Below are 8,576 nucleotides of genomic sequence, written 5' to 3'. Positions count from 1 at the left end.
TTTCCTTAACACTAAATGGGCTTCCGAATCTTCTTATTCTTCGAGTCCTGGGCCTTCAGTAAACCCCAGGTACCATCTTTGGCAGGCCCATTGGGGGTGCCTATGTCACCCTCGAGTAGGTAAACGATAACACAAATAATTTCTGAAGTGACATGCTACCAACATAACCTTGATCAACATTATTGTAAAGCATATGAGATGAATGGAGTGATCTGAAGCAAAAGATTGCTAACAAAGATAATGACTAAACAAATGAATCATATAGCAAAACTTTTCATGAATAGTACTTTCAAGACAAGCATCAACAAGACTTGCATAAGAGCTAACTCATAAGGAATAAATTCAAAGTAGAATGCATTGAAGCAACACAAAGGATGATTAAGTTTCAGCAATTGCTTTCAACTTGTAACATGTATATCTCATGGATATTTGTCAACATAGAGTAATATAACAGGTGCAATAAGTAAACATGTAAGAATCAATGCACACACAGTTAACACAAGTGTTTGCTTCTAAGATAGAAAGAAGTAGGTAAACTGACTCAACAATAAAGTAAAAGAATGGCCCTTCGCAGAGGGAAGCATGGATTACTATTTTTGTGCTAGAGCTTTTATTTTGATAACATAGAAACAATTTTGTCAACGGTAGTAATAATTCATATGTGCTATGCATAATACTTCCTATAAGTTGCAAGTCTCATGCATAGAGTACTAATAGTGCTCGCACCTTGTCCTAATCAGCTCGGAAAACACGGATTATCATCGCATAACATATGTTTCAACCAAGTGTCACAAAGGGGTACCTCTATGCTGCCTGTACAAAGGTCTAAGGAGAAAGCACGCATTGGATTTCTCGCTTTTGATTATTCTCAACTTAGACATCCATACCGGGACAACATAGACAACAGATAATGGATCCTCTTTTAATGCTTAAGCATTCAACAACAAATAATATTCTCATAAGAGATTGAGGTTGTATGTCCAAACTGAAACTTCCACCATGATACATGGATTTATTTAGCTGCCCAATGTTCTTCTCTAACATATGCATACTCAAACCATTTGATCATGAAATCGCACTTACTTCAGACAAGACGAACATGCATAACATCTCACATGAGATCCAACAATAGGTAAAAAGTTGATGGTGTCCCCAGAAACATGGTTACCGCTCAACAAGCAACTTATAAGAACTAAGACACATAACTACATATTCATCACCACAATAGTTTTTAAGCTATTTGTCCCATGAGCTATATATTGCAAAGATAAAGGAATGAAATTTTAAAGGTAGCACTCAAGTAATTTACTTTGGAATGGCAGAAAAATACCACATAATAGGTAGATATGGTGGACACAAATGGCATGGGTTTTGGCTCAAGGTGTTTGGATGCACGAGAAGCATTTCCTCTCAGTACAAGGTTTGGGCTAGCAAGGTTGTTTGAAGCAAACACAAGTATGAACAGGTACAACAAAACTTACACAAGAACATATTGCAGGCATTATAAGACTCTACACTGTCTTCCTTGTTGTTCAAACACTTTACCAGAAAATATCTAGACTTAGAGAGACCAATCATGCAAACCGAATTTAACAAGATCTACGGTAGTTCTTCATTAATAGATTAAACTACATGATGCAAGAGCTTAAACATGATCTATGAGAGCTCAAACAATTGCCAAGTTACCAAACCATATGCAGCATTTTCTGATTCCAACCAAATAGCAATTTAACGAAGCAATTTCAGCCTTCGCCATGAACATTAAAGCACAATTAAGAACACAAGTGTTCCATATAAAAAAGCGGAGCGTAATATCTCCAATATAAGGATGGTGGGATCTAAATTTATTCAAACCAAAACGAAAATAAAAGCAAACCGACGCTCCAAGTAAAGAACATAAGATGTGATGGAATAAAAATATAGTTTCACTAGAAGTGACCTGATAAGTTGTCGATGAAGAAGGGGATGCCTTGGGCATCCCCAAGCTTAGATGCTTGAGTCTTCTTAAAATATGCAGGGATGAACCACCGGGGCATCCCCAAGCTTAGACCTTTCACTCTTCTTGATCATAGTATATCATCCTCTTCTCTTGACCCTTGAAAACTTCCTCCACACGAAACTTCAAGCAAACTCATTAGAGGATTAGTGCATAATCAAAAATTCACATATTCAGAGGTGACACAATCATTCTTAAGACTTCTGGACATTGCACAAAGCTTCTGAAAGTTAATGGAACAAAGAAACTCATTCAACATAGCAAAAGCGGCAATGCGAAATAAAAAGCAGAATCTGTCAAAAACAGAATAGTCCGTAAAGACGAATTTTGCAGGGGCACTTAACTTGCTCAAACAGAAAAACTCAAAACTAATGAAAGTTGCGTACATATCTGAGGATCACGTACGTAAATTTTCAGATTTTTTTGATTTTTTTACAGGGAGATCTGCGCGAATTCGTGATAGACAGCAATGCTGTTTCTGCGCAGCAATCCAAATCTAGCATCAACTTTAACATAGAAACTTTACTTGGCACAAAAACATGATAAGGAGAGGTTGCTACAGTAGTAAAAAACTTCTAAGACTCAACAATACAGTAAATAAAATAAAACATGGGTTATCTCCCAAGAAGTGCTTTTCTTTAACGCCTTTCAGCTAGGCGCAGAAAGTGCAAATCAAGTATTATCAAGAGAAGAAGCATCAACATCATAACTTTTCTTACAAACACAACTTGTTGCAGAGGGTACCTTAGATGCTCCATTATCTAAATTTTCTATGGTGGTGCTAGGGGTTTTATCAATTTTAGGCCTATAATAATTCTTTGGTTTAGGCACCTTAGAGGCATACATGAATTTTTGCTCTTTTCCCACATAAGCTTTCTCCTTATACTTAAGAGAAGAAAAAGTTGAACCCAAGGTTCCCATAGCTTTTTCAAGTTCACCAATCCTATTGATTTGATTATCATGGACAACACAAGTTCCTAGGACACTAATTCTTTCATCAATTCCTCCTAAGGATTTATCAAGTTCACCAGTTTTATCAAGTAACATTTCCAATTTAGTTTCAACACTTGAAATTTTTTTCTCTATGGTTTCCAATTTTTTCATAACATCCTCAAGAGAGATTTCAATTTTAACTTCATTAACAGGTGGTATTCCCACTAGACTCTCAATGATGCAACTAGCTTCTAAAGCGGGAGTACCTAGGAAATTACCTCCCGAAAGAGTATCAAGAACATACCTATTCCAACTAGTTAAGCCAACATAAAAGTTCCTAAGAAGGATAATAGTGGAGTGTTTCTTAATGCACCTATGATGAGCATTACTAATTCTGTACCAAGCATCTTTAAAACTTTATCCACCTTGTTGCTTAAAACAACGAACTTCAACTTCAAGATTACTCATTTTAGTAGCAATAAAAATAAACTAAGCAAATAGAATAAAGACAAGTAACTAATTTTTTTTGTGTTTTTGATATAGAGCTAGTAAATAGAACAAAAAGTAAAGTAACTATTTTTTGTGTGTTTTTAATATGAAGCAAACAAGACAGTAAATAAAATAAAGCAAGACAAAAACAAAGTAAAGAGATTGGATGTGGAGACTCCCCTTGCAGCGTGTCTTGATCTCCCCGGCAACGGCGCCAGAAAAAGAGCTGCTGGCGTGTAGTTGACGTGGGAGTTAGAAATCTCTGGGGTGCAACTTTTCTTCAGTTCCCCGGCAACGGCGCCAGAAAAAGAGCTTGATGCGCGTAGATGTACACGTCCGTTGGGAACCCCAAGAGGAAGGTATGATGCGCACAACAGCAAGTTTTCCCTCAGAAAGAAACCAAGGTTATCGAACCAGTAGGAGCCAAGAAGCACGTGAAGGTTGTTGGTGGAGGAGTGTAGTGCGGCGCAACACCATTGAAACCGGCGCCAACGTGGAACCTGCACAACACAATCAAGATACTTTGCCCCAACGTAACGAGTGAGGTTGTCAATCTCACCAGCTTGCCGAAAACAAAGGATTAAGCGTATCGAGTGGAAGATGGTGTTTGTTTGCAAGGAACAAGAAAGAACAATGATTGCGTAGAATGTATTCAGATGTAAAAGAATGGACCGGGGTCCACAGTTCACTAGTGGTGTCTCTCCAATAAGATAACTAGCATGTTGGGTGAACAAATTACAGGTGGGCAATTGACAAATAAAGATTCAATACATATCAATGATGATTACTATGTGATTTAATCAGGGCATTACGACAAAGTACATAGACCGTTATCCAGCATGCATCTATGCCTAAATAATCCACCTTCGGGTTAGCATCCGCACCCCCTCCAGTATTAAGTTGTAAACAACAAATAATTGCATTAAGTATGGTGCGTAATGTAATCAACACAAATATCCTTAGACAAAGCATTGATGTTTTATCCCTAGTAGCAACAAGACATCCACAACCTTAGAACCTACCGTCACGATCCCGCATTCAATGGAGGCATGAACCCACTATCGAGCATAAATACTCCCTCTTGGAGTTACAAGTATCAACTTGGCCGGAGCCTCTACTAGCAACGGAGAGCATGCAAGAACATAAACAACACATATATGATAGATTGATAATCAACTTGACATAGTATTCTAGATTCATCGGATCCCACCAAACACAACATGTAGCATTACAAATAGATGATCTTGATCATGTTAGGCAGCTCACAAGATCTAAACAATGATAGCACATGCGGAGAAGACAACCATCTAGCTACCGCTATGGACCCATAGTCCAAGGATGAACTACTCACGCATCAATCCGGAGGCGGGCATGATGATGTAGAGCCCCTCCGGTGATGATTCCCCTCTCCGGAAGGGTGCCGGAGGCGATCTCCTGAATCCACCGAGATGGGATTGGCGGCGGCGGCGTCTCAGTAAGGTTTTCCGTATCGTGGCTCTCGGTACAGGGGTATTCGCGACGAAGGCTTTAAGTAGGCGGAAGGGTAGGTCAGGGGGCCACACGAGGGCCCCACACAATAGGCCGGCGCGGCCAGGGCTTGGGCCGCGCCGCCCTAGTGTGTCGGCGCCTCGTGGCCCCACTTCGTATCTCCCCCGGTCTTCTGGAAGCTTCGTGTAAAAATAGGACCCTGGGCGTTGATTTCGTCCAATTCCGAGAATATTTCCTTTGTAGGATTTCTGAAACCAAAAACAGCAGAAAACAAGAATCGGCGCTTCAACGATCTTGTTAATAGGTTAGTGCCGGAAAATGTATAATAATGATGTAAAGTATGTATAAAACATTCAAGTATTGTTATAAAAGTAGCATGGAACATAAGAAATTATAGATACGTTTGAGACGTATCACTAGTCATAGCTCTGAACAAGGCTGAGGAAAACAAGCGCATACACGAACGCGTGCATGCATTGACCCAACTATCATCGGCAGATGAAGTTTTCTGGAGGGAACAAGCGAAGGCTTCGACTGTCGCCAAGTTCCAAGACCGGGTTCAGCAAGTACATCGTTTCTTTGACAAGGTTTACAAAGCGCTGAGGGTGATCTGGAAGACGATGTTTCCTTTGAATGCGGTCCCTCCCACACTGCTAACTTTAATGTCAGAATTTAGCAATGCCAAGAAGATCCGTGACTTGGTTCGTGCTCAAGTTTTTGCAGGAGCCATATTTACACTTGCCCTTGTCCTTGCGCGTTATCCTTCGGCAAACCTGCTGTCAATTGCCAAAGCATCGGGTGATTTGGAGCTTCCGTACCCGAAGGTGATGCTGCCTGCCAATATGATTGTCGACAAACTTGAAAAAGACTCTAAGACACCTGAGGAAAAAGAAACTCTGCAAGAGTAATTCAGGGTCATGCTCCCACTGTAAATAGGAGACTTTTAGTTACTTACGGCATTCGAATTTTTAGGTTGTTATGTTTTAGACTGCATATAAATGCATTTTTACCATGTTAATGTCGTTGGCAAATCTTGAAGGAGCAAATCTGAATTGCTCGTTAAAGTGTATGTATATTCGTTGGTCAGCAAATTGTTTGAGTGATTAGCTCGTGTTGCGGGTCTTGCTAAACCCGTTCTGTGTGCAACTTTGCTTTTAATCGATGTATGTCTTGTCAGCAGCTCCCGAATATATTGGGAGCACCAGCTCCGCCGATGACTCCGTCGCTCTTTGGCACTTCCATAAGTAAAGTGTCGAGCGTGGGTCGTTAGTTTATTTGTTCCATGTTCCCTGCTATTTACGGCACTCGTTGAGGCATCTATAGCGGAAGGGTATGATCCTCGTTAGTTTTGCCTCATAGCACTCGTAATTTCAGAGGCTTTAGAGTGCAATCACTAGACGTGTTTTTTCATCACACCTCCTTTTGCTAAAAATATGCAAAACAAGGTTCAAAATGATATGGTTCGGGTGACCCGAGCTACTGCAATGCTTCAGAAAAGCGAAACTTAAGTTTTCATTAATAGAGTAAACAGATAACTAAGGGACGAAAAAAAACCTGCCTAAAAAGGGAAAACGAATTACTATCCATCCTCTTAAGCAAGAGGAAGGTCCTTCTCGTCTTCTAGCTTGTCCACCGCGTCGGCGGTTTTGGAAGCATCGCTGATTTCACCACGGGTCCTGGCGGTGATTGCCAGGTTCTTGTTTTCTTCTGTGATTGCAGTGACGTCAACTACCGAAGTTTTCACTGTAGGAACTTCTATAGCGAGATCGGCTGGCTTCTTCTTCATCTTATTGGCGCGCTCGTCCTCCTTACTATCATGTGCCGACGTTTTCGGAGGGAGATCGACAATTTGCTGCCTGAGCCCAAACTTTGCAGCAATCTTCTGAAACTCGCGATCACAATTGTCTGAGCGTGAAAAACTTCCATAGACTGTGATGTTTGTCCCATTGTTCCTAGGCATTTTCAGGTTGAGGTATGCGTAATGCGGCACAGCCATGAACTTGGCATAAGCGGATCTTCCAAGTATAGCGTGGTACTGTGATTCCCAATTTACTACTTCAAACTCGATCTTTTCCTTCCTGAAGTTATCGGGTTTACCGAAGACAACGTTCAGGAAAACTTTGCCAATAGAGTACGCCGGTGAGGTGGGGAGGATCCCATGAAAATAGGTGTCTGTATCTTCGAGCATCCTCATCGTGATTCCCATAGCCTTAATCGTGTCGAGGAATATCAGGTTTAACCCGCTTCCACCGTCCATAAAAACTTTGCTCATCTTAAAGCCTCCAATTTGTGCCTCAACCACTAGCGCAGCATGTCCCGGCTTTGGGATTGTCATCGGGTGATCTGCCCTGCTGAACGTGATGCTCTGGGATGACCAGTCGATATACTCAGGGATGTTTGCCATGATGCTTTCCGCTAGGTTGATTTCTTGGGTGAGCTTCTTCATCTCCTTTCTCGAAATGCCAGTCCTGTGAATCATGCCCATCTGCCCACGAGGTGGTGGAAAGGATTCATTGGGATTGTGAGGCTGAACCTGCTGGACCTGGTGCTGAGGTGGAGGTGGTGGTGGCGGCGGTTGCTGCTGCTGCTGAATGAGCTTCTGCATTTCAATGAACTGTCGACAATCTCTGAGCAAGTGGCTTGACTTCTTCTTATTGTCTTTAGAGTCAATGTATGCGTGCAGATATCAAGGTGCATTTATCTGTTCGGCGAAGGGTAACTCGGGTGTCCTCTGAGGTCGTGGCTTGTAGTTGCTACGGTTCCTAGAGTTGCTCCGGTTGCCATCCTGCCGATCATCTCGCCTGTCATCATACCGATCGTCTTGTCGATCGGAATATCCAACAGCTACCAAGTTGTTGTCATCATAACCGCGGTCTTTCCTCTTTTTGCGACGATCCCTGCGCCCACCCGAATCGTTCTTCGACTGATCGTCGTCTTCATCGTCACTGCGCTACCGTGGTCTTCGTACATTGTCTTCGCCATCAGCCCAGCTGTTGGCGATCTCCATCAACTTGGTTATGGTATTTGGCTTCTTGCGTCCGAGTTCTTCTATGTAAGTTTCACGTCGGATGCCATCACTAAAGGCATCGATTGCTCTGTCGACGAAAACATCTTCGGCAGTGTTCAAGAGTTTAGTGAATCTCCCGATGTATGCGCGCATCGACTCTTTCGGCTTCTGCTGGCAATGCCGCAACTCTTCGATCCCAACAGGTCTCTTGTACGTTGCCTGGAAGTTAGCGACAAAAGCATCCACCAGGTCGTCCCATGATAGATCCCTTCGGCAGGCCCCTCAGCCAGGCTCCTGCCGAATCTTTCAGGTAAAGCTGCAAACACTGCATTGCCGCTATCTGGTTTCCTTTGTGTAGGATCACAGTCTGCAGGTAATCATCTATCCATGATCTTGGCTCCTGCTGTCCATCATATTTAGCGGCGTCAGTAGGGGTAGGTTTAAACTTCTTGGGAGGCATCGTCTCTCGAATCTTGTAACTCAAGCAGTCGACCCCCCTCAGCTCGCCATCATACTCCTCGCTTTCCTCTGAGGCGTCACTGTCGTATTCACCCCTCGCAACTCGCCATCGTCTGGCTTTATCGATTCTGCTCTGGGTGATCTCGTCTCGAGCGTCCCTTGAACGGTGTTTTGAACCTCCGGCTTGGGATGAGGCTTTTTCTT

The sequence above is a fragment of the Lolium rigidum genome, chromosome 3 (genome assembly GCF_022539505.1).
Source record: "Lolium rigidum isolate FL_2022 chromosome 3, APGP_CSIRO_Lrig_0.1, whole genome shotgun sequence".
Lineage (NCBI taxonomy): Eukaryota > Viridiplantae > Streptophyta > Magnoliopsida > Poales > Poaceae > Lolium > Lolium rigidum.
This window is presented reverse-complemented; position numbering follows the sequence as displayed.